This window comes from Hylobates moloch, unplaced genomic scaffold (assembly GCF_009828535.3).
Source record: "Hylobates moloch isolate HMO894 unplaced genomic scaffold, HMol_V3 SCAFFOLD_2, whole genome shotgun sequence".
NCBI classification, from domain to species: Eukaryota; Metazoa; Chordata; class Mammalia; order Primates; family Hylobatidae; genus Hylobates; species Hylobates moloch.
The window spans coordinates 148,971,937-148,999,028 of record NW_026652277.1 but is presented as its reverse complement, the minus strand read 5'-3'; the positions used below and the strand labels follow the sequence as shown (position 1 = coordinate 148,999,028).

The window sequence follows — 27,092 nt, the reverse complement described above, 5'->3', positions numbered from 1 at the left end:
TGCTGTTGTGACTAGTGCTACAATGAACATATGAGTGCATGTGTCTTTTTGGTAGAATGACTTATTTTCTCAAAAAAGTATTAATAAGTGGTTTTACCTTCTAACATTTTCATTTTTGTTAAAATATAAAGACAAATTATTTCCTTAAAATTGGTTAATTTTATAATATATAAATCATACTTCAATTTAAAAAGTGAATTTGGAGTTGGGGGGAAGGCATAGAAGGAAAAATCAGGATTCACTTGGATTTCCTAATTCTTAAAAATATTTTTAGCCCTTACATTTAAATGTAGTTTGATGGTGTTTACAGATAGTTCATTTATCTTCTATGATTATAAGAATTATTTTCATTTATTCACATAATTTTGGTGTCCTATTGAGGAAGTTATTATCAAAACACTGAGAAGGTTGTCAGTGGAAATAGAAAACACACTGTGAATCACTCAAAGAGGAAGGACATCTGAATTTGTTCCTTCCATCACTAATGCCAAATCATGAAAAAGAGAATTGATAACCAGACTGTACAGAGAGCAGAATTCTAAATAAAATAAATTATATTAACTGTGTGCCTGGTGCAGAATTTCATATTGAGTCACTGCTCACTCTAATAGAATCCAAGCCTCAATCATGATTTAAGGAGCCAGAAAGGAGCATTAGGAAAACATTTCAAAGATCTTTGAAGGCTTCTGAGGACTGGTCAGAGATGACCTTCAGCATCACCCAGACAGAGGAACTCTTGCTGCCAGTGTAGTCTTGGTAACCAAATCATTATAGAAAACATACTCCGTAACAGATGGAGATGTTTCCTAATCTTTGTGACATCTTTTGAAAGGCTCTCTGCTAAAAAACAAAACAAAACAAAACAAAACCTCTACTTCCTTAACATTTTATAACTATGGCAATGCCCAACAAGATTACTCAATTTACTGAAGGGTCTTTTACACCTTAGCACAAACTTGGCATCTGAGATTAAGATCAATTGACATCAAACGTACTTGCCCAAGGATCTGGGCAAACAGGGCCCACCAGAGACCTGTATCCAAATGCAGCAGTAAAGAGCACCTCTTGGAAAAGGAAAATGAAGGTGGCTGGTTAAAAAGAGAGCATCAGGTAAAAATGGGGGAAAACTATAGAGGAATGATCTTTGAAACTCAGACCTTCGATGCCTTCTTCAAATCATCACGGGACACTGACCTATAATCACTGGATTAGAGGCCCCCGTTACAAGTTACCTGAGTTTTCATAATCCTGTTGGCTTGAGCTTAATCAGTAACTGCATTTTTACCACAGAGCTACTGCAAGCTCTCTGCCCACAGTGTATTAGTCTCCAGACTAATGGAGACCAATAATGAATAAAACATTATATGTTCTGTAGAAGACAAACTATGTTAACAAATACTCAGGCTTCTCAGAGCATCACATGGATATCTGCAGTACTGCAGACTCAGTGTCTCTGGCATGATCTCACAGTTCTTGGTTGGTTTGTGACTCACACGGGCTATTCATGCAATCCATCCCTTTGACATCTAGGGAACCCATTTCTTTAGAGATACATTAGGAAAACCTCAGAATATCACTAACCTTCCTGTCCCCGCATAATACAGCCAGGGTTTACAGTAGAAGAGTGTCCCCTTCACCTAAGGCCAATTCATCTACTTGTGCTCCATATCCCATAAGTCAACTATCAAGAATTCTATCCCTTCTCTCTTCTACATCTTTAACCTCTCCATTTTGTCTTTTCCCATTAGGAAAGGGAAAAGAAAATCAACCAATTTCATTTCTGTCCTAGCTCTGGCTGCTAGAACAAAATACAATAAATTGGTGGCTTAAACAGCAAGCATTGATTTCTCACAGTTTTGGAAATTGGAAGTCCGAGATAAGGATGCCAGCAGGGTCAGGTTCATGGTGAGGACCCTCTTCTTGGTTTGTAAACAGCTGTCTGATTGCTGTGTCTGCTTGTGAAAAGGAGAGTGAGAGAGCTCTCTGGGGTCCTTTTATGAGGGCACTAATCCCACTCATAAGGGCTCCACCCTCTGACCTAATCACCTCCCAAAGGCTCCACCTCTTAATACCATCACATTGGGGGGTAGGATATCAGCATATAAATTTTGGAGGGATTCACTCAGCCCTAAACACTCCCCATCTATTTTCTCCTCTCTTTTCTTCTCATCATAACCAAATTTCTCAAGATGGTGCTCATTCTCACCACATCTGTGGCCTCATCTCCTGGACAATTCTCCACCCACTCCGCTGTGGCTGTCACCACCACCGCTCCTTGAAAGGGACCTCACTTGAGCTCCACAATGTTGCTAAACCCAAAGGACACTTTGAGGCTGCATCTTACTTGCCCTCTCAGCTGTGGTCAGCCCCTGAGCCAAATCCCACCCAACCCAGCCCCTCAGTCTCTGCACTCCAATCACATTGGCTTCTTTCAGTTTCACCAGTTTTACATTTTGTACTTGCTGTCCTTCCTTGAAATAAGCCCTCTACTAAGAGGGCTTATCATTAACTTATGATAATTTTCCAAACACAACTATTTTGTTCACTCTGTACCCCTAGGCCTAGCATACCCAAGGCATTCAATATATATCTTGCTTGAACAAATATTTTAAGTTATAGCACTGTTAGCAACAGTCGTTATTCTAGCAGTAATTTCTTTGAGCACCCTCTTTGCTCATAACTCTTTGATCTCTGCAAACCCACCATCATAATTTTACATGAAATCTCAGAAAAATAGCCTTTGTGCAATTTAAAAGAGAATGGTGATTATGCAACATAGAATTACATCAAAAACTCTGAAGCTAAGAAATCCCAAGAAGCCATCTAATACAACTCACATCCCATATGAACATTATTGGTCACCTGTGGAGAATACTGAAGTCTGAAAATGTTAACTGGATTATGCACAGTCTAACAGATACTGTGTGGCTGAACTGAAGCTAGAGGCCAGCTACCCACCCAGGGCTGGTTCCAACATGCACATACCTAATGATGCTATGTGGGTGATGGACCACTGGGACTGGACACTGGCACAGACATTACATTGGCAGTCACTGCTTGTTTACCCTTGGCTGCTTTGATTCAAAACTTGATCCAACTTCAATTCTGTATGAAAATGAGATTTCAAATATGAAGTCAGCCAGGTGTCATCCACAAAACACGAGCCAGACAAGAAGTCTACATTTGGCTCTTCAGCACCATTTGTTGAAAATTTTTATCTCAAGATTTTGCTGGTAAGCTGAGGAGCACTGATTTGTCTCCAGGTCTGCAGCCAAGAGCCTTAATTCTAGTTTTGCTTCACTCTGCTCTCTATGTGATTTTAGACTTATTACCACAGTTTTCATTCACCCACTCATTCTTTCACTCATGTGTTCACTTAGTCCTCTTTTGAACACTTGTATTTGCAGGACATTGTGTTGTGTGCTATGGAGGACACAATGATGTGTGGGATGTTGTTTAGTTTTCAATAAACTTGTTAAACAATTGAGAGGAAAAAATAATTTGGATACTTCAGGATGTAAATGAACACGGCATCCAGATATCTGCAGGAAAACAGTAAGGCACAGAAGAGAGGAAATCCTAAGAAAGAAGGAAAAACTATTCACTGAAATGTATTCGTTCTGGATGAGTAGTTATTCCAAAGGATTGGGTCATGTTGGTGATGTGACCTGAGAGTAGTCCTTCAACTGTGTTGAAAGACAAAAAGCGTGAGAAAACTAATATTGAGTGTCAGCGTTTCTGCACACTGATATTGTACCCTTTCGGTCAATCACCTAACCTCTCGCAGCCTCAGTTTCTTCTGTAAAACATGGTTAATAATAAACTACTTTACAGGATTGCTGTAATATATGTGAAGCAATCTTAAAATTCAAACAAGCATGTACATGTATTATTTTACACCATACTCTACTTTCCCATAGGATATTGTTAGGGCTAACTTCCAAAGAGTCTGTTAACTACCATTCATTGATTGCTCTTACAATATGATATGTATAGTTTGAGATTCAGGAAGAGTGTGCACTGGTGTTTTATTTATTACTTAGGTGGCACTGAATAAGGCACTAGCCTATGAGCCCCAGTTTCTTCATCTGTAAGATAAGAGTAAGAATATTTATGCTCTCAATATTATTGGCTTGACATGAGAATCAAGAAAACATATTACATATTTGGAATGCTTTAAGAGTATATAACTGTTCTTTATTAAGGAATGGAAAGAGATTCATAGACCAGGCACGGTGGCTCACACCTGTAATCCCAGCACTTTGGGAGGCCAAGGCAGGTGGATCACTTGAGCCCAGGAGTTTAAGACCAGCCTGGCCAACATAGCGAAAACCCTCTCTACCAAAAATATAAAAACTAGCTGGGCATGGTGGTGCACGCCTGCAGTCCCAGCTCCTAAGGAGGCTGAAGCAGGAGGATCGTTTGAACCAGTGGGGGCGGAGGTTTCAGTGAGCTGAGATGGCGCCACTGCACTCCAGCCTGGGTGGCAGACCAAGACTCCTTTTCAAAAATAAAAAAAAATAAGAAAGAAGGAAGGAAGGAAAGAAGGAAGGAAGGAAGGAAGGAAGGAAGGAAGGAAGGAAGGAAGGAGTTTTATAAATCTGTCTGCATCTAAATGAGAAATAGTTTGCTTCCAGCTCCACTCATTTTCCCCCTAGAATCCCAACACCGTGATATAGCGCCATTCACATTTTGATGGCCATACTTTCATGAATCTCATTATTCTATAAAGCCCCTCACACATCCCCTCCACACACACATTTATTATTCCACATGAACGGATGTTAACAATATGTGAGGTTTCTTAAAACACAGTCACATTCTCTTCATATATGACCCTTCCCCAAGTAATCTTTCAATAGTCAACTTGGGCTGTATTGCCTCTGTTGAGCACCTCATAAACACTGCCCCACAAGGCAAAGTTTAGTCCCTACCTAAGAGGTACACAAAAAAATTTAAATGATTCCTTTCTAAATTGAAAGGCATATTATAAAATTATTTTCATTATCTATATCTAAATAATATGTGCAGACTTCACCAAAGCACATGTAATAGTATCTACGTATAACCTAGGAATACATCTATCCAAGGAGGTAAAAGATCACTGCAGGGAGAAGTACAAAACACTGCTAAAATAAATCATAGATGCCATAAATAAATGAAAAAAAATACCATGCTCATGGATTGGAAGAACAAATGGTGTTAAAATGGCCCATACTGCCCAAAGCAATCTACAGTTTCAATGCTATTCCTATCAAACTACCAACATCATTTGTCACAGAACTAGAAAAAACTATTCTAAAGTTCATATGGAACCAAAAAAGAGCCCAAATAACCAAAGCAACCATAAGCAAAAAGAACAAGGCTGGAGGCATCACATTATCCAATTTCAAATTATACTATAAGGCTACAGTAGCCAAAACAGTGTGGTACTGGTACAAAAACAGATATGTAGACCAATGGAACAGAATAGAGAACCCAGAAATAAAGCTGCACACTTAGAGCAATCTGATCTTCAACAAAGTCAGCAAAAATGCACGATGGGGAAATGACTTCTTAGTCAATAAATTGTGCTGAAATATCTGGCTAGCCGTATGCAGAAGAATGAAATTGGACCCCTACCTCTCAACATATGCAAAATTTAACTCAAGATGGGTTAAAGATTTAAATGTAAGACCTCAAAATATTTGTATCTAAGAAGAAAACTGAAGAAACACTATTCAGGACATCAGCCTTGGGAAAGAATTTATGACTAAGTCCTCTAAAGCAATTGCAACATATGTAAATATTGTCAAGTGGAACCTAATTAAACCATAGAGCTTCTGCACAGCAAAAGAAACTATCAACAAGTAGTTTATGAATTTTTTCTCCCATTCTGCAGGTTGTCTGTAAGCACTTTTTCCCATTCTGTAGGTTGTCTGTTTATAGAATAGGAGAAAAAATTCACAAACTACTCATTCAACAAAAGTTTAATATCCAGAATCTATAAGGAACTTAAACAATTGAATAAGCAAAAACCAAACGATCCTATCAAAAAATAGACAAAAGACATGAACAGACATTTCTCAAAAGAAGACATACAAGTGACCAACAAACATATGAAAAAACGCTCCACATCACTAATCACCAGAGAAATGCAAATCAAAACCACACTGAGATACCATTTCACACCAGTCAGAATGGTTATTATTAAAAAGTGAAAAATAACAGATGCTGTTGAGGCTGTGAAGAAAACGGAATGCTTATACACTGTTGGTGGGAAAGTAAATTAATTTGACCACTGTGGAAAGCAGCTTGGAGATTTCTCAAAGAACCTAGAACTATCATTTGACCCAGCATTCCCATTACCAGGTATATGTCTGAAAGAAAACAAATCATTCTACCAAAAAGACACATGCACTCACATGTTAATTGTAGCACTATTCACAGTAGCAAAGACATGGAATCAACCTAGGTGCCCATCAGTGGTGGACTGGATAAAGAAAATGTGGTACATATACACCATGGAATACTATGCAGCCATAAAAAGGAACAAAATCTGAGCAAATTGATGGAGTGATAGAAAACTAAATACTACATGTTCTCACATAAGTGGGAGCTAAACATTGGGTACTCATGGACATAAAGATGGCAACAATAGGAACTGGGGACTACTACAAAGGGGAGGGAGGAAAGGGGACAAGGGTTGAAAAACTAATTATTAGGTACTGTGCTCAGTGCTTGGGTGATGAAATGGATAATTACTATCCTAAACCTTAGCATCATACAATATACCCATGTAACAAACCTGCACATGTACCTGCTGAATCTAAAATAAAAGTTGAAAAAAAAGGTATCTATACATAGTCAAATCAAAATGTAAGGCTTGTGAAACATCAATAATATGCTAATTGAGACTAATTCTTTATGATTATCTTGTCAGAGGAAAACAGTGAATAAAACTTTTGGTGATTTTACATAATAAGTTTAAGAAGAAAAGTTGTTCCAGTGAGATTACAATACTATTGGTGACATCTCTGCAAATTCACTCTTACTCCAGAAAAAAATCTGCCAGCCCAGATTAGCTGGGAGTGGTTTTAAAGAAGAATAAATATGCTGCCCTTCTAAAATTTTAATGTACATAGGAATCCCCGGTGAATCAGGTTAAAATACAGATTCTGATTGAATTGATGAGGGGGATGGAGATTGAGGTTCTGTATTTCTAACAGGTGTCCTGGGTTTGTCTATTTTTCTGACCTATTTTCTACCCTTTGAGAAGTAAGGCAACAAAGAATAAGAAAAGATACTGTAATTGCTGTCAACTATATTTCCAATGACAATATCCCAAGTCCTAGATCAGCATGAACTCAACCACTGCCAATTGAGACTCCAGTTATTGGACCTGTTTTGTGAAAAAGAGTAACAAAGGTATATTTTGACAATTAGTTATAACAGCAACCCCAGATGAACTTGAAATAGCTGTGCTCAAATACTTATTACTAGTTCACACGCCCTTTTCATTTCTGGAGTGGTTTCTATGGAAAACTAATTTGAAACCAGGAAATCTCACAAAATTTAATTTTGAAATATCATCACCTTTGCTACCAAAGAAAACATCCCATCCAGACAAACATGTTTCCAGGATATGAAATTTAACTGAAGAACAAGTACAAAAAATATCATGTTCTACATGCTGCATAAACTCCAGGAAAACTGACATTCCAACTCAGCAGAACATAGGAATAAACCATCTCAAAGAGAACTCTCCCCTGGCCTAAAGTAAGAGCAAACTTTACCCAAAAGGATGCGTTGAACCCATAGATCAATTTGGAGAGAACTGACATCTGAACAGTATTGAATCTTCTAATTCATTAACATAAATCTCTCTATTTATTTAGGACTTCTTTAATTTCTCTCAGTGATGTTTTAATAGCGTTCACTCTTCCAGTCTTACACATTTTTTCCTGTTTTTCATGTTTTTAGATACTATTGTAGATGATTTAAAATTTTAATATTCAATTGTCATTGCAAATACATTTAAGATATAATTGAACTTTGTATACTGACCTGATATCCTATGACCTTGCTAAGCTTTTATTAGTTCTACCAATTTTTAACAGAGTCTATAGGAATTTCTTTGTATACAATTATGTCATCTGTGAATGAAACCTGTTTTAATTATTCCTTTCTTGTTTGTATTCCTTGAATTTCTTGTTCTTGCCTTATTGTACTGGCTATACCCGTGAGTAAAACATTGGATAGAAATTATGAGAATGGGCATTCTTAGCTTATTTTTGATCCTATGGTTAAAGCCTTCAGTCTTTCACCATTAAGTATGATATTAATGATAGGTTTTAAACAACACTTTTTATCAGAAAGTTCCCTGCTTTTCCTAATTTATTGAGATATTTAAAAAAATGAAATGTTCTTGAATTTTGTCAAGTGTTCATGCTACATCTCTTGAAATGATCATACGGTTTTATCCTTTATTTTGATAATGTGGTAAATTACATTGATTTCTCAAATATTAAATCAAACTTTCAATCTTATGTAAACCATACTTGCTCATACTTGATACACAGAGACACACACACACAGAGCTAGTTTTTTATTTGCTAAGTTTTTATTACTTATTTTTGTGACCGTTCATGAGTAATATCAGTCTGTAGTTTGGTGTTTTTTTCCTTGAATTGTCTTTTCTTTTGCTGTTAGAGTTATGCTGGCCTCATAAAATGAAGTGAAAAAAAATGTTTCCTCTTCTATTATCTGGAAGAGTTTGCATAAGGTTGGTATGACTTCTTTAAATATTTGTTAGAATTCAATAGTGAAGCTATCGGAGCCAGGAGTTTTCCTTGTGGGAAGGTTTTTAAATTATGAATTTAATTCTATTAATAGGTACAGCACTATTCAGTTTTTTATTTTTTTATTAAGTCTGTGCTGCTAATGTGTATCTTTCAAGGAATTTGCCCATTTCATCTAAGTTTTACTTTTTTTCAATTTTCCTTTATTAGGTTTTTAATGTCTGTAAGATTGTAAAGATCTCTCCTTGTTCACTCCTGGTATTGGTAAGTTTTGCCTTCTTTCTATTATCTTGATTAGTATTTGTTGTTTTTAAAATTTTCTCAGTTTTGTGCCTATTTTTATTTCACTGACTTCTGCTCTTATCTTTATTGTTTCCTTCTACATACTTTGGGTTTAATTTCTTTCGCTTTTTTCAGCTTCTTAAGGTGGAAGCTTAGATCATTAATTTGAGATCTTTCTTTTTTTCTACTATAATATTTAAAGCCATAAGTTTCCCTCCATTCAGCACTTGAGCTGTGTCTCAAATTTCAATATACTCTATTTTTATTTTCACTCATTTCCAAATAATTTATAAGTGCACTTGTTGATACATGAATTACTTGCAAATCTGTGTTTAATTTCCAAATATTTAGGCATTCTCCAGATAGCTTTCTCTTATTTCTTTCTAACTTATTTTCTTTATGGTTAGAGAATATACTCTGTAATATTTCAATCCTTTTAAATTTATTGACTTATTTTATGGTCTTATAACAAAAAATAAAATATGGTTTGTTTTGGTGAATACTTCATATGCATTTGAATACAATGTTTATTGCATTGTTCTTGGGCAAAATGGTCTATAAATAACAATTAGGTCAAGTTGGTTGACAGTGTTATTCAGTTCTGTCAATTTTTGTTTCATGTATTTTGAAGTTACGTTATTGGGTTTATGCATAGTGAATCAGGTTAAATACACTGGGTGTATTTAATGGGTGAATTTTCCCCTTTTTCATTATGAAATAATCCATCCTATCCATGACAACCTTCCTTCTGAAGTCTACCTTGTGTCACAAAGTAGCCATGCTAGCTTTCTTAAATGTAATGTAGTGTCCACACGGTATATATTTTCCCAACCTTTTACTTTTAATGCATGTCTTTATAATTAAAGTAGGCTCCTCATAGACAATATGTAATTAAGCCTTACTTTTTAAATCCAATTTAATAATATTTACCTTTTAACTGGAAAAAAATAACTTTTACGTTTACCCAGGCATTTGCCATTTTACATGTTCTTTACTCCCTTGCATAGGTCTGAATTTATATCATTTTCCTTTCACCTGAAGAATTTTATTTAACAATTCTTGTAATGCAGGTCAGCAGGCAACTAATTTTCTCAGTTTTGTTTCTGAAAAGGGTTTTTTGGTTTTGTCTTAATTTTGGAAGAACATTTTTGTTGGTTATAAAATTTTGTATTGACATATTTTTTCAGCATTTTAAAGATGCTTGTGTAGCTTGACCAGAAGTCTGCTGTCACTCTTATTTTGTAACTGGTTTTCAGAAATTTGGGTATGACTTGGTGTGGGCCTGGTTGTGTGAAGGTACAGATATGTTGATGTTTAACCTTGTTGAAATTTGTTGAGCTTCTTAGATTTTTGAGATGTAACATGTTCATCAAATTAGGAAATTTTTCAGGAACTATTTCTCCAAATATATTTTCTGTCCCTTACCCATCCACAGTATCTTTCTTGGACTCCAATTTTAAGTCTGTCAGACTCTTTGACATAGTTCCATAAGTCATTAGGGCTCTTTTCATTTTGTCTCCAATTGTTTTTCTTTCTATTTCATTTTGGATAGATTTTACTGCTATGTCTTCAATTTCACTGATCTTTTCTTCTGTGGTGTCTAATCTGCTGTAAATCCTATACAGTGAAAATTTCATTTCAGATAATTGGATTTTTCATTTCTGGAAATTCCTTTTCATCTTCCTTGTCTCTTCTCATTATTTTTGTTTTCCTTTAAACACTTTACATAGCTATAATTCCTGTTCTAACCATTTTATCTACTAATATCATCATCTCTGACATTTTGGGGTTCATTTATTTTTGCAATTTTTCTCCTGGTCATGGGTCACATTTCCTATTTTTGATAAGCTTAATATTATTAGGGTGTTGAGTATCTGGAGTTTGTTGCCTTTTTTAAAAAACAGCATCAGTCGGCCGGGTGCGGTGGCTCACGCTTGTAATCCCAGCACTTTGGGAGGCCGAGGCGGGCGGATCATGAGGTCAGGAGATCAAGACCACGGTGAAACCCCAACTCTACTAAAAATAGAAAAAATTAGCCGGGCGTGGTGGCGGGCGCCTGTAGTCCCAGCTACTCGGAGAGGCTGAGGCAGGAGAATGGCGTGAACCCGGGAGGCGGAGCTTGCAGTGAGCCGAGATTGTGCCACTGCACTCCAGCCTGGGCGACAGAGCGAGACTCAGTCTCAAAAAAAAAAACAAAAAACAGCATCAGTCTTTGTTTTGAAAGACAGCAGATCAGTTTGATGCCTTTGAGTTCTGTTTTTAAGCTTTGCTAGAATGATTCTAGTGTAGTCTTCATTCAAGAGATAGTTCAGGGGCTGGGCATAGTGGCTCATGCCTGTAATCCCAGCACTTTGGCGGGCTGAGGTGGGTGGATCACTTGAAGCCAGGAGTTCAAGATCAGTCTAGTCAACATGGTGAAACCCCATTTCTACTAAAAATACAAAAAAAAAAAAATTAGCCAGGCATTCGGGAGGCTGAGGCAGGAGAATCACCTGAACCCAGGAGGCGGAGGAGGTTGCAGTGAGCCGAGATCACGGCACGGCACTTCTCCAGCCTAGGCAACAGAGCAAGACCCTCTTTCCAAAAAAAAACAAAAAAAAAACATAGTTCAGATCTATTATTAAGGTAACATCACTCTGAAATCTCTCCTGGATACCTCAGAGGTCTCAGGAATCTCCACGTTGCCTGGCCAGAGTTCAGACGTCACCCTGACCTGTGTGAGCTCTGGGAATTTTTCTGCTTATGACACCCCAGGCTTGCTTTGTGTTATGGGGTTTCACTCTGCACATGGGTGGCCTAGCACTTAACAAAGACTCAATATAACCCTCATACATATTTCTGGAATTCTTTTTATCTTTAGCATCCCCTTTTCCAGAATTCTGTCCCACAACTTCCAGTCATCTCAGCTTCCCTGAACTTTGATCTCCATCTTCAACTCAATGATGCCATGAGAGATCTGGGGGCTCCCCTACCGGTCTGGAATTGGCCTTTGGGCTGAAAGCTGAGATATTTAGGGCTTTTTCTCTTCTCTCAAGGATCACAACCTTATGCTGCCTGCTGCCCAGTGTCTGAAAACAGTTGTGTCAGTTATTTTATCCAGTTTTCTAGTTGTTTATGGAAGAAAGGGCAGTGATGCTTTTCTTTCTTTCTTTCTTTCTTTCTTTTTTTTTTTTTTTTTTTGAGGCAGAGTTTCGCTCTCATTGCCCAGGCTGGAGTGCAATGGCGCGATCTCGGCTCACCACAACCTCTGCCTCCCAGGTTCAAGCAATTCTTCTGCCTCAGCCTCCCAAGTAGCTGGGATTACAGGCATGCGCCACCATGCCCGGCTAATTTTTTGTATTTTTAGTAGAGACAGAGTTTCTCCATGTTGGTCAGGCTGGTCTCAAACTCCCGACCTCAGGGGATCCGCCCACCTCAACCTCCCAAAGTGCTGGGATTACAGGCATGAGCCACCGCGCCTGACTTGTCATTGCTTTTCTTATCATGGCCAAAAGTGGAAGTTTGTAGTAGTTTTTCATGAATGGCATTTTGAGACTAAGCCATGTGTTTAAAGGTCTAGATGATAAAATATGCCACAATACTGAAGTGAGGGGAATGCTCTCCATTTCTGTGAGGAACAATCATGGCCCTACCTAGTGAGGACTGAAGGGATGGCAGTACCATTTTGTCACCTCAATGGTTTTCTACTTTGGGGATGGAGCAAGTAATACCACCCTGCTCAGGGCAGCATTCTTCTAAAAGGGGCATGCATGGCAGAGTTGAGAAGTGAGTATTTGACTCTTAGAAGGTGATGCCTGGGCAGCGAGGGCATGAGATGCTGGATGAGGCCTTTCAGAAATTCTTGCCTGTGGAATAGGAAGGGATGACCTGGAAATGACTGGCTTATTTTTAGAGAATACCAGGTCTCCAAACCTTCATTTCCAGTGCTATAATATATTATCTTTTAAGTCTAGAAAAGCTAAGGCTCTCAATTCATAAACATTTTTTCAAAAACATTGATTGAGGCTAGGCCCGATGGCTCATGCCTGTAATCCCAACACTTTGGGAGGCCGAGGAGGGCAGATCACTTGAGGCCAGGTGTATGAGACCAGCCTGGCGAAACCCCATCTCTACTGAAAATAAAAAAATTAACCGGGCACGATGGCGGTCACCTATAATTCCAGCTACTTGGGAGGCTGAGGCACAAGAATTGCTTGAACCTGGGAGCTGGAGGTTGCAGTGAGCCGAAATGGTGCCACTGTGCTCCGGCTTGGGCAGCAGAGTAAGACACCATCTTAAAAAAAAGCCAAACAAATATTGGTTGAGCTCCTTTGCATACATTGAAAAAAAAAGTCCTTGTCATTGAAGTCTTCCAAGACACCTGAGGGAAAGGCAGCTGCATTAAATTAATGATTATGACTATGTTGAAGGTGTAATGAGAGCATACTCAAAGAATAAGCATTCACTGCTGTTTGGACAGCAGCTGAACATGTACAATTCAAAACAGATCTTTCATTGTACCATTCCTGACTGCAAAAGAGGATCTCCCAGCCAACAGAAATATAGTCAATTTCATTTGCCCAATGAGGTATAGACAATGTTCTACTATTTTTTAGTCTTTAGTACAGTACTTTATTCTTTCTCCAGTGTGAAACACTAACCACTGGAGAGTTGTTTTTTTTTTTTTTTTTTTTTTTAGACGGAGTCTTTGCCGCCCAAGCTGGAGTGCAGTGGCATGGTCTCGGCTCACTATAGCCTCCCACCTCCCAGGTTCAAGAGAGTCTCCTGCCTCAGCCTCCCAAGTAGCTGGCATTACAGGCGCACACCCGGCTAATTTTTGTGTTTTTGTAGAGATGGGGTTTCACTATGTTATATTTTTAGTAGAGATGGGGTTTCACCATATTGGCCAGGCTGGTCTCGAACTCCTGACCTCAAATGATCCACCGGCCTCGGCCTCCGCCTCCCAAAATGCTGAGATTACAGGTGTGAACCACTGCACCCGGCCCCAGTGACGAGTTTTCTAGTATGCTCAGCATAACAATGATGATAGAAATATGTTTCAATGCTCGGTTTAGTTATTGGACTAGTCTGCTTCTTAATCATAAACATTTCATAATTTCAGACATTAAGTTTTTAATAAGCAAATAAAGAACATGGTCAACCTCAAAGGAAATGCAGTAGAAAATGAAAACTGAAAACAAATCCATTTGGAATTGTAACACATTTTAAAGAAAACCCTAGGAAGTACAGAATTGAGCCCACTGGCAAACTGGATCGATTCAAATAGCTTGATATTAACCACTTGAACAAATCAAGCAAGGTCTCATTTAGGTATTATCTAGGTTCAGTGGCACATTTGATACATCCCACAACACATTTGCATACCATTAAAAACGCAACAGCAAACCAATTTGCAACTGGTTATTCTATCCAAAATTGCAAGCCACTTCTCCCCAACCCCCACACAACACGAGTGTGAATGTATGTGTGCATGTGTGTGTGCGTGTGTATGTGTGTGTGTGTGTGTGTAGGAGAGCTGGAAATGGGAGTTGCTGCTTTTATTTATCAAAAAGTATTAAACCCTTCATCTGCTATATATGTTCACTTCAGTGAGAATTCCAAAGCATAATATTAATTCTCTCCCTAAATAATGGTTTCCAGCATGTGAAACAGTAGAACTCTGTGCAAAGATAATATATTACTTATAATGGAAGTGGCCACACATTGATGGAATCTGTAAATGTCCCTCAGGCAGTAAAATACAAGCCATGCCTCTTCTCACCTCCTCTAGATCCAACTCAACTCACAATACACAGCAACTCTGTATGCTGTGCAGGCAGAAAAACTTGTGCTGAATAAACCTATGACTGTTTGGAAGGTCAGCAGTTTTCCAGCAAATGAGGCAATGTGCTGCCAAGGATTATCTCACTAGCAAGAGAAAAAGCTCAGTGCCCAACTAACAAAAAAATTTTAATTATATATGAATAATTGCGTTTCCGTATGCAAAGACTCATGAAAGTCTGTAGGGAGGTGAGTTTTCTTCCATCATGCCTCCGGAGGACATATATTTTGAACATGCTCAAAATAGAAAAGGCAAATCAGAATACATATGCTTTAAATAGAGTAAGCTCTTGTTACATGAAGGAAAACAGTGTTGCAGCCGTGCCTCATATATTTCTCCATTTCTTTTAGAATGTCAAGATGGTATCTGTGTAAGTTCTGCGGTCACTGAGTCTTTCCTGCCCTCTTCCCTTATCTTGTAGTCAGCAAAGATAAGTATTCTTTTAAAAATAAAAAAGTATATATTATGCAAGCAAAAGAACCCAGCCTCAAATATGCACATACTGCATGGATCTACTCATGTGACATTTTGGAAAAGGTGAAAATGTAGGAACAGAGGACACATAAGTGGTAGCCAGGGGCTGGGGTGGGGGAGAAAGGGTCTAAATACACCAGGACAGGTTAAAAGTTCTCTTCAGGATGCTAAAATTGTTCTGTATCTTGTCTATGATGGTGGTTACAAGAATCTATTTATGTATAAAATCTCATAGAATTATACACTCCCCAAAATTGCATTTTAATTGTGTAGAAAATGTAAAAATTGATTTGATTTAAAACTTAACTAGAGTGCCTATTTTGTACCAATACAACAGTAAGATCTTCCTTGCTATGATGATGCTGATATTCAGCATGTCACCCACAGTGCTAATCCGCATTATTACAGCATTATTACTTCAGCATCGTTAGAGCATTGTTACTGCACTATTATTTCCAGCATTATTACAACATTATTACTTTAGTGTCACCTAAGCTTCCTAAGCTTCTTAACCAAGTAATATAACTCAAACTACAGGAATTAATGGTTGGTGTGAAGCATCCACCTTTCCAACTTTCTTGACTTTCATTTCATTTCTCTAGCTTTTGGGCCACTATTTTAAAATACATAATTAGCAAGGCATATAAAAAACAAGATATGTTTGTTCTGCTATGCCAAAAATCTGTGCTTCATACCACAAATTCCCTTAATTTTTCCTTCACTCTTTCTTCTTTAAAAGAATAACCAGAACTTTTTATTATTTGCTCACTTTTGAGAAGTGGTTTGTCTTGTTTTTTTTTTTTTTTTTTTTTTTTTTTTTTTTTTTTTTTTTTCAGTAGAGACGGGGTTTCACCGTGTTAGCCAGGATGGTCTCGATATCTTGACCTCGTGATCCGCCTGCCTCGGCCTCCCAAAGTGCTGAGATTACAGGCGTGAGCCACCCCACCGGGCCGAGAAGTGGTTTGTCTTGTAACTGGGTATCACTGATGATAGAGTCTAAAGAAAACTTTCATAGACTGTTCCTTCCCCCATTCTCTTTGGTTTCCTTCCCTTTTGCTATTTTCAAGCAGTTAATGGTATTTTATTTTTGAACACACACTATTGCCATATAGAGTGTTGTCTTCAAACTCAGAGGCAACATTAGAGAGTAAGGACTTCCCACTTTAGCTTATTATAGATCCAGATGTCCAGAGCATTCTAATGCCTCCACCTGAAAACTGTTCCTGGAGTGAAAATTTTCTATTTTGTTGCATTTCTGGAAATGGGAGTAATCCAGCACCATCTCTTCCTTAATACCTGTAAATCCTATACTAAGTGCAAATGCCTAACATAAACCTTAGGGGGATGTATTAGTCCATTCTTGCATAGTTCTTGCTATAAAGAACTACCTGAGGCTGGGTAACTTATAAAGAAAAGAGGTTTAATTGACTCACAGTTCTGCAGGCTGTGCAGTAAGCATGGCTGGCGAGGCCGCAGGAAACCTAAAATCACGACGGAAGGCAACAGGGAAGCAGGCACATCCTCCATGGCTGGAGCTGGGGGAAGAAAGTGAAGGGGGAGGTGCTCCATACTTTTAAATAAGCAGATCTCATGAGAACTCACTCAGTAGCATGAGAATAGCAAAGGGGATATCCGCCCTCAGGATGCAATCACCTCCCATCAGGCCCCTCCTCCAACACTGGGGATTACAATTCCGGATGAGATTTGGGTGGGGACACAAATCCAAATCCTATCTGGGGAGAAACAATCTTCTCATTGTGTGTCTTGGGATCTCTCATTAAGGATCTCTGGACATTTGTCACAACTGGCTCTTAGTGCTTAATACTGCATCTCTATCCTTGAGAACAGTGTATTCCTACCTCTTTTCAGTTGTCCTTCATCCCCTGCTATCTTGTCTTTGTCCATCATGGTGACTCTGTTTGTCCTCTATATCAGAGACTGAACTTTTCTTGAAGGCTTCCCTGTTCTAACCTCTGTTTTCAGTTCCCTAGGCCCTGATATTGGCTGAGTCCCATGATCTGAGACTCCTCCCTGGAGACTTTGCTTACATTTCCCAGCATGCGCTAATGAAAAGTGAATCTGATTTTTCTTCCAGATCCTCAGTTATATTCTCTAGAGGAAGCATCTTCAATGATTTCTTGGGTATCCTTCCAGAACTTTCCCTGTATATACATACTCTACACACATACACCTTTCTGAAACACCCTTATGAATAGAAGCATATTATTCCTATGATCTTGTGCTTTGCATTTTGCTTTATATTCTTATTGATCTTTGTATTTCAAAATAAATACATCCACGTCATTCTTTTTAACAGCAGCATAATTGGTATGTACCATAATTTATTAATCAAACCTTTATTGCTTGAGTATAAGTTGTTTTCTTCTTTTGTCGTTGTTGCCTTCATAAACTATGGTGCAATGAAAATCCTTGTACTTATGTTTCTGCGAACACATGCAAGTATAACCGTTGAAAATTTTTTTGAAATGGAATTAATTGCTGGGTCAACACCTTCATTATAGATTTCACCAAATTCTTCTCCCAAAATATGGTATAAATTCCTATTTCTACCTGTATTAGTCAGGGTTATCTAGAGGGACAGAACTAATAGGATATATAAATGTGTAAAGGGAAGTTTAGGCCAGGTGTGGTGGCTCACGCCTGCAATCCTAGCACTCTGGGAGGCTGAGGCAGGCAGATCACTGAAGTCAGGAGTTCCAGACCAGCCTGGCCAACATGGTGACACCCCATCTCTATTAAAAGTACAAAAAATTAGCCAGGCATGGTGGCAGGCGCCTGTAATCCCAGCTACCCGGGAGGCTGAGGTAGGAGAATCGCTTGAACCCAGGAGGTGGAGGTTGCAGTGAGTCGAGATCATGCTATTGCACTCCAGCCTGGGCAACAAGAGCGAGATTCCATCTCAAAAAAAGGGGGGAGTTTATTAAGTATTAATTTACACAATAAAAAGTTCCCACAATAGGCTGTCTGCAAACTTCAGGAGCAAAGAGAGCCAGTCTGAGTCCCAAAACTGAAGAACTTGGAGTCTGATGTTCGAAGCCACGAAGCATCCAGCACGGTAGAAAGATATAGGCTAGGAGGCTAGTCAGTCTCGCCTTTTCACATTTTTCTGCCTGCCTTGTATTCGCTGGCAGCTGATTAGACTGTGCCCACCAGATTAAGGGTGGGTCTGCCTTCCCCAGCCCATTGACTCAAATGTTACTGTCCTTTGGCAGCACCCGCAGAGACACACCCAGGAACAATACTTTGCACTCTTCAGTCCAATCAAGTTGACACTCAGTATTAACCATCACACTACCAAAATGATGTGACAGCTCCTGCTTCACACACCTGCACCAAGCTCATGTATTATCACACCTTTAAATCTTTACTGCTCTGATAGGTTTTTAAAAAGCTACCTCATTATTGCTTTAACTCGTTTTATTTAATTACTAGTGAAGTCTATATATCTTCTTTTATTTATTTATTTTTTTTGAGATGGAGTCTCCCTCTGTTGCCCAGGCTGGAGTGCAATGGCACCATCTCGGCTCAGTGCAACCTCCGCCTCCCGGGTTCAAGCGATTCTCCTGCCTTAGCCTCCCGAGTAGCTGGGATTACAGGCGCCCACCACTACACCCAGCTAATTTTTGTATTTTTAGTAGAGAAGGGGTTTCACCATGTTAATCAGGCTGGTCTAAAATTCCTGACTCCGCCCGCCTCGGCCTCCCAAAGTACTGAGATTACAGGCATGAGCCACCATGCCCGGACTGAGGTCTACATCTTTATATGTGGTTTGGGTCCATTTTTTTTCTCTTTCTGGAAACTATGTTTTTTGCCTATTCTGTGATTGATGGAGATCATCTCTCATGGCACTTCGGGTCCTCAGAAATCTCAGCAGGCAGTGTGGCACAGGCTCTCTTCCGCCTTCTCAAGCCCCAACAAGCCCCACCACCCTTTCCGCTCTTACAGCTGGCCTCCAGGATAGCAGCAAGGGTCACTTCTATCCCAGGCTGGCCACCTCTCTGGCACTTCTGTTGTAGGACCCTTTCCTTAGTTCAACTAAAGATGGGGGTCCTCATCACACGACCATAAAAAATTAGGCTCGCAGAAAATTTGAAGGGTGAGAAGGGCAAGGTTCATTGGGTGAAAAGGAAAAGAGGGAATCAGGGACTCTCTGCAAGGCCAGAGTCCCTGCTAGTGCGCTTCCCACCTCGCAGATGGAATCCCAGGTACCACACCCTGGAACAGGACAGGCCAGGCTCCTCACCACTGCAAAGGGCGTGAACTTCCTAGGGCTCCACACCAGAGCGCATTCCCCATGGTGCGCAGGCCATCAGAGGTTCTGCCAGGGAGCCCTTCCCACCTGGCTGTCTCACTTCCACCAGCAACGAGGCAAAAGATCTCTCCATTTTCAGGTTTCCCAAACTTTAAGGAGGGTGGAGAGTCCTAGTTTCGCCTCCAGCCAACTCCCCAGAGCAAGTCAGAGGAAGCATGGGAGACACAGCCCTCCCCCCATGCCTAACTCACCTCGCCAAGCTCCTCTCCTCCACTCCCTCCTAGGTTTGAGGTTCTTATCCAGCCTGGGCAGAGGCCATGGGAGGCTAATTCAGTCAGTCGTCTTGCTGTGACCAGTGTGTTGAACAAACAGGACTCGTGACATTATCCAAATACAGCTTTGTTTATGTCTTCCTCACCTAACTTTATTCTGTGAGGATAATCTTCACCCGGATAAAAATTCTTGCAGTTCCTTGGATTTTTGGCTTTCTCTGTTGTATTATGTATATATAGTCACAAACGCCATCTGCTTTTTCGGTCATCAGAATGTCCAGTCCTGGTGACAGTCAAAACCCAACGCTGAATCCCCTCCCTGTAAGGCAGGGAGGAGACGTGAGAGGTACCGTGGTTGAGTAGCTTCAGGCTCTCAGACCTGACACTTCTTGAGAAAACAAGCAATTCAAGCGTCCCTTCTTTGTGCACGCTCCCAGAGGTCCGCTAAAGCCTTGTGGGCTCGCCCTTGTAAACCAAAAAGTATCTGAGACAGGTCACAATCCATTTAGAAGTTTCTTTTGCCAAGGTTAAGGCCATGACCTGAAGACAGGTCTGTGTCTTTCTCCAAAGACGATTTTGAGGGCTTCAGTATTTAAAGGAGAAAAGCCGGCTGCAGCAGAAAGAGGGAAGGTGTGGTCATGTGACTCAATCCACGTGTTGCAAGGGAAAGGGAGCAGGTAGGGGAAGAGTCAATTGCGTACTTGTCGGCCGGCCACAGTGGCTCACACCTGTAATCCCAGCACTTTGGGAGGCCGAGGCAGGCGGATCACCTGAGGTCTAGGAGTTCAAGGCTAGCCTGGCCAACATGGTGAAACCCCCGTCTCTACTAAAAATACAAAAATTAGCCTGGCGTCGTGACGTGCTCCTGTAATCTCAGCTACTCGGGAGGCTGAGGCAGGAGAATCACTTGACCCCAGGAGGTGGAGGTTGCAGTAAGCCAAGATCCTGCCACTGCACTCCAGCCTGGGCGACACAGCGAGACTCCATCTCAAAAAAATAAATAAATAAATAAAGTTATGTATTTTTCTCATGCTCAGTAAATCGGCACTTTACATAAGATAAGGTGAACCTGTTACCTGTGGAGATATTTAACCTTTTATCTGCAGCTGTCTGTTTGGAAACAAAAGGAAAGACAGCTTTTTGCATGACTCAGCTTTCTGCTTAATTGTTTTTCCTTTTGGCAGAGCGAATTGGGGACCCAAGTTTTGATTTTCCTTTCACACACTTGACCCCAGAGGATACGGCTCTGCTACTAGGGGCCTGTGCAGTACCTCCTCAGGCCTCCCACTCTTCTGGGTGAGAACTTCTCAGGCCTCGGCCATGCCCCTGCAAGTCAGCCTCCCCTCCCCCCGACGAGGGAGAGTTGTCCACTCTGCGCTGTGGGCAGGGCCCCATGCAGTAGCATCCACGCAGGCCCGAGGCCAGATTTTCAATCCCCCTAGATCCACAGGTGGGGGTGCAGCCACCACCATTCCCCTTGGCTGTCTCCCAGGCCTCAGGCATCAGTCCTCTGCATCCTTAACCACAGGAAATACAGTCCCAGGTTCTCCGTGTGGTCCTTAAAGCCTCCATCCATGAAGCTCGAGGTGAGGAGGAGGTGCTTATCAGAGATAAGCAAGGCTTGGCACTGATGAAAGTGGGAAAAGCAGGTGATGGGCTTCGGGGCATACTATCCCAAAAGGTAGTGCTTTGACATTTGAGAAAACTGCAGTAAAGGAGACTTTGTGACCTTCTCCCATGCTTCTCCCCCGAAGCGGGCATGAAAGAATTCTTCTGAACTTCCTCTGAAGTAGGTCATGAGATCCTCGCTGGAGACGTATCTTCCCCATCCTAGAAAAAACTGTCCTTGTCTCTGAAGAAATAGGGACACAGGAAGAATCTGAACACGCAGGCCTTGCTAAGTGTCCTCCAGCTAATCACTATTCCATCAGACCTTTTTTGTCCAATCATATTTTTCCTCAGTGTTCCAGGTCTCCATCAAATCTAACATAAAAATACACAGGTTTCCCTGTTTCTTTGGCTCTTCATTTCTGAAGGCTCCTATGTCATGTAAAACTTACACTGAATACATTTGTATGCTTTTCTCTTGTTAGGCTGTCTTTTGTTACAGATGCCTAAGCCTTGAGCCTAGTGATGGGAAGAAAAGACGTTTCCTTTCCCCTCCACAGGTTTTATTCAGGAAAGAGCTGAGCTCCGTTTCACTTTACACAGAAGTGCCTGGGCGTTTTAAATAGAGAGTGAGGAAGTAGGGAGGGGAACAGGCAGGGCCTTCAGTGGAGTTAGGGCAGTGAAAAATACAAAAAGCCAGAAAGAGAGTTAATTCAAAATAAATGTGTTAGGCCATCTGTGTCTGCTAACTGGCATTTATGGAATTGGGGCTTCTGCCCTCCCAAAGGGACAGGAAGACAAAAATCCTATCGTTTCTGATGATTACATTTCAAACGAATGACTTTCAGGTCCTTGACAAAGGCGCTCTTCTGTTGTAGCAGATTTATAATACTTCTCAAAGGGACTGAGGAAGGCTTTACAGTTCTAAGCTTTTTAAAAGTAAGTGTGCTAAGAAAGGCAGGTCAAGGGCCCATGGTCAGGTGTTGGCTAGAACAAATAGTAAATTCTTTTGACAGCCTTGGCCTTTTCCCTATGGAAACTCAAGGTGGGGGAGGGAAGGAGTTGTCTTAGGGACGTAGCCTTAGGCTGCCAGAAGCTATGGCAGAGTTTGAGCAAGTCCCCTAGTGAAGATTTGGATGGATTCCTTCCTGCTGAGAATTTTGCAGTTCTTAGCAGACACTCCCCACCATGGAAAAGGTAAGGTATAAAGCACAGCTTGCTCCAAATACAGCCTCCTCACAAAATTCTCTTTTACCCCTTTCTTGTGTTCTTGACCTCACTGAGGCGTCTGGGTGTCACTCCCTCTTTCGTGTAACTGTGGCAAAGGGTCTGTCTCACACACACATCCGTGTTCTGTATCTAGCTTGCCGATGCTTCAGTGGAAGCAGAGCCCAATCCCAACATCTTGTTACATTGCAAACTGATGATCATACCACAAGTTGGCCATTGGGAGCTCGAGAACCAAAATATATGAAACTCAGCCTCTTTGGTCTCTCTATTTTGGTTAGTCTCTCGCAAAAGCAAGGTCTTATTTGAAATTAGAGAAGTGATGGGGCAAGCAGAGATTACAGAGAAAATAATAAATACATCTATATCAATATGCCATGTATCATTCTGACAGATGGGTCTTTTGCATACTAAGCACCTAGCCCAGTATCTGACCCATAGGAAAAATAAATGCAATGAGTGGACTCTGTTTCTGAGTGATGCAGTCTTCATGCAGTATTTATGGCTGAGATGCAATGAATTGTCTAATATCTGGCTATATTCATTTTATTTTGAAAATGTCATTTGCAATTTGATTTATAACAGTATTTATTATGTGACATTTTGAAAATCCTAAAGTGCATAAATTAGGAAGCAAACTTACCTGTAATCCTACCACTCAGAAATCACCACTGTTAACATTTTATATGCATATAAGCATATGTTACTTAAAAACAAAAATATTAAGCTAAATTATATAATACTAAATTTTTATGACCAAAAAATGATATGTACTCAATGGATGCTATGGCCTTTTTTTTTTTTTTTTTTTAAGTATAACTTTGCTCGCATTTACTGTCATGTTTCAGTTTGACTTTTAGGTCCTGCCCTACTCAGTTTTGCCACAATAATGCTACATAACAACCAACCATCATTTCCCTCTCACTCACATGTCTTCAGGGGCAGGTCTGCTAGTGACAATGCACGTGGCAGGGCCTGGCTCCTGGCTGCAGGCCTGATTCAGATCTGTTTCACATGTCTCCGTATTTCAAATCTTTACTTGCTTCATGTCCACTAATATCCCATTAGCCAAAGCCAGTCACGTGGTCAAGCCCAACATCAACAGGGCAAAGAAATATATAGTTATCCCTTAGTATATATGGGGGATTTGTTTCAGGACCATCTGAGTATACCCAATTCTGTGCATATTCAAGTCCCACAGTTGGCCCTGCTGAACCCAGATATAGGACAAGTCGGCCCTTGCATACTCAAGTTTCACATCCCAAGAAGACTGTATTTTTTATCTGCATTTGGTCGAAAAAAATTTGTGTATAAGTGGACCTGCACAGTTCAAGCCTGTGTTGTTCAAGGGTTAACTGTGCTCTGCCTTTGGTGAGATTAACTGTAAATTACATGGAAAAGGCAGTCACATGGAAAAGGATACACAGAGGGATAAAGAATTGGGAACAATAATCCAATCTACCTCAGGCATAAACATCCCTATTTACCATTGGTCCTCGGAATCCAGGAGTTCCACATGAATGATTCAACCAACCAACGATCAAAAATAGTTGGGGGGGGGAAAACAAGAAAAGTTAATACAAATAAAAGACCAATACAATATCCATTTATAGCCTTTACATTGTATTAGGTAGTATAAGTAATCTAGTGATTTAAAATATACTGGGAGGATGAACATAGGTTTTATGCTAATACTGCACCATTTTATGTCAGGGACTTGAACATCCACATATTTTGGTATCCTGGGGAGGTCCTGGAACTAACCCCCCCAAAATACCAAGCGACAACTGTGCATTGTTTTTATTGCAGTTAGGTCTAGAGTATTCACTGATTTTCATTATGCTTAACAACTAACTATAAGATTTATTTAGGATGGGCATAAAAGACATTCTGAATGCACTAAAGTCTGGTGATTTCTGTGCTAAGATAAAGTTTGAATCCTCCACATCTGTACTTAATGTGATGTGCTCACTCTCTTCCGTCTGCTTACTTCATTGCTTTGATTTGAATGCTCCCTTGAACTTCTCTGTATATTTCCATGTATGTCAATCAGGAGTCACCTTTTTCCACGTGTTAGTACAGCCAAAATGAATAGTTCTTTCCCATTTCTGTCTAAAACATTTCTATCATGATTCTCAGGGAAAATTAACATTTTTTCTTATATTAAAATACTCCTATATTTCTAACATATAACTAATATTTCTTATATTGAAATACAGTAGTCCCTCCTTACCTTTGGTTTCAGTTACTCAGTGTCAACCTGTTATCGAGCAAATGGGGCTCCCTGCCTGGTGTGCTAGAAGTCAAAACTGACACCAGATTTTTTGAGAAAAGGAAAGGTTTATATTGAAAATCGACTCTCAAAGAGACAGGAGTCAAGCTGAAATCTGTCTCCCTGTGCTGGCCTTAAGGCAGTAATTTTATTAGAAAAGGTTTAAGGAGAGGATACCGGGATTAGCAGGTGGTTGGTGGAAGGAAAGGGGAAGTCTGGAAAGTCCGTGGGCATGCTCAGTTATCTCTTCATGCCACTTCATGGGCCCTGTGTGCAAATTCAGGGGGAGTTAGTATGAAATATGCAGTGGGAATTCAGGCTATGACTTCAGCAGGCTCATTCTGCACAAATGCCAGTCTACTCTCTTAGTTCAAACAGATTTCAGCCAGTTCTTTTATCTCATAAGCAGAGCAAATTTCAGTGTTTCAGCAGGTTGTTTCTTATCTGCCATCATGAAAACTCAAGAATTTCTGATAGACATTGGTTGCTAGTTTTTTTTGTTGTTTTTTTTTTTCCGAGATGGAGTCTTGCTCTTTCGCCCAGGCTGGAGTGCAGTGGTGCGATCTCAGCTTACTACACCCTCTGCCTCCTGGGTTCCAGTGATTGTCCTACCTCAGCCTCCCGAGTAGCTGGGATTACAGGTTAGCACCACCATGGTCAGCTAATTTTTGTATTTTCAGTAGAGACGGAGTTTCACCATGTTGGCCAGGCTGGTCTCGAACTCCTGACCTCAGGTGATCCACCTGCCTCAGCCTCCCAAAGGGTTGGGATTACAGGCGTGAGCCACCACACCCGGCCTGCTAGTCATTGGTTTCTCTAACTCTTTGGGACACAGTTACAAACTAAGTTCTGAAAATAAGTGAGCACAGTACAATATATTCTGAGAGAGAGACCACATTCACATAACTTGTATTATAGTGTAGTATTACAATTTTCTATTTGATTATTATTGTTAATCTCTTACTGTACCTAATTTATAAATTAAACTTTATCATAGGTATATATTAGAAGTATAGAATAAACTTACCTATGTATAGAAGAAAACATAGTATATATAGGGTTTGGTACTATCCACAGTTTCAGGCAGCCACTGGGGATCTTGGAACATAACCCCCATGAATAAGGGGGGACTACTGTACATTTATTATAGACTTTTCCTCTTAAGCATATAATGTAAAATATTTTAACTTCCTTTTTTAATGAAATGAATAAGAAATAGCCCTGTTATATTAAGTGACAGCATGTTAATCATGTCGTATTGTTTTAAAATTTGGAGGCTATCTTCTCTATTTCACTATCTAAGTCTACCCAGAGAATCACACAAACCAAGAAAATTCCTGCAACAATGGCATCATAACTGTCATCACAACTGATTCTTTCAGTCATTTTCCAAGTGCAGTAACTAGGTGTTTTGATCCATGTCACATAAACTATGTTGGTAGTTTCATTTTCCTGTTTTCTATCCCAGTTCCTGATAATGTGTGTACAGAACCCCAGTGAGCATGTGCTCTTCGAGACTAAATTACTTCTTGATAATAGTGGAGGTGGGAAGGAGCACTAACTCTTGAACACTGCTGGGAGAGCACTATTTAATAGTGTACTCCTCAACTGGGGGTTGTGCGACCCCTGTCTGAAGGGGATTGGGAAATGTGTGGGGCACATTTTGTTGTCACAATAACAAGAATCTGCTACTGGCATTTAGTGTCTGGATTGGTAATTTACTATGCACAGAACCATCCCACACTACGAAGAAATCTCCAATCCAAATGCCAGTTGTGCCTTGTGTTGAAATACTGATTTAGTGAGAGTGCATTTATTAGTCAAGATTTTTAGCTGCAAATAACAGAACCAACTTCGGCTAGTTTAAATGGAAAGGGAACTAATTAAAGGATATTCAGTAGCTCACAGAATCCTTGGAAGGTCCAGAAAATTAGGCTGAGTGGCTAGAGCAGTAGGAACAATGCCTTCTTACACTGCCAGCTGCTCTGGGAGAATCCAGCTGGTGCTACTTTTTTACCAGCTTGTAATTCTTACACAGAATAGGGATACGTGGGATGTGGGACACCCCAGCCAGGTAGGGCCT

The 27,092-nt window shown here is 40.2% G+C and overlaps 1 protein-coding gene across 1 annotated transcript in view; it reads right to left on the bottom strand.

Annotated features, from left to right (window-relative positions):
* The window catches only part of ARG1 (arginase 1), a 283,819-nt gene that overhangs the window by 254,156 nt on the left and 2,571 nt on the right, over positions 1-27,092 (bottom strand). The window contains exon 2 of the mRNA XM_058435563.1: positions 16,791-16,892. The gene's annotated coding sequence lies outside the window, so the exon portion shown is untranslated. The remainder of the gene's footprint in view (positions 1-16,790; positions 16,893-27,092) is intronic.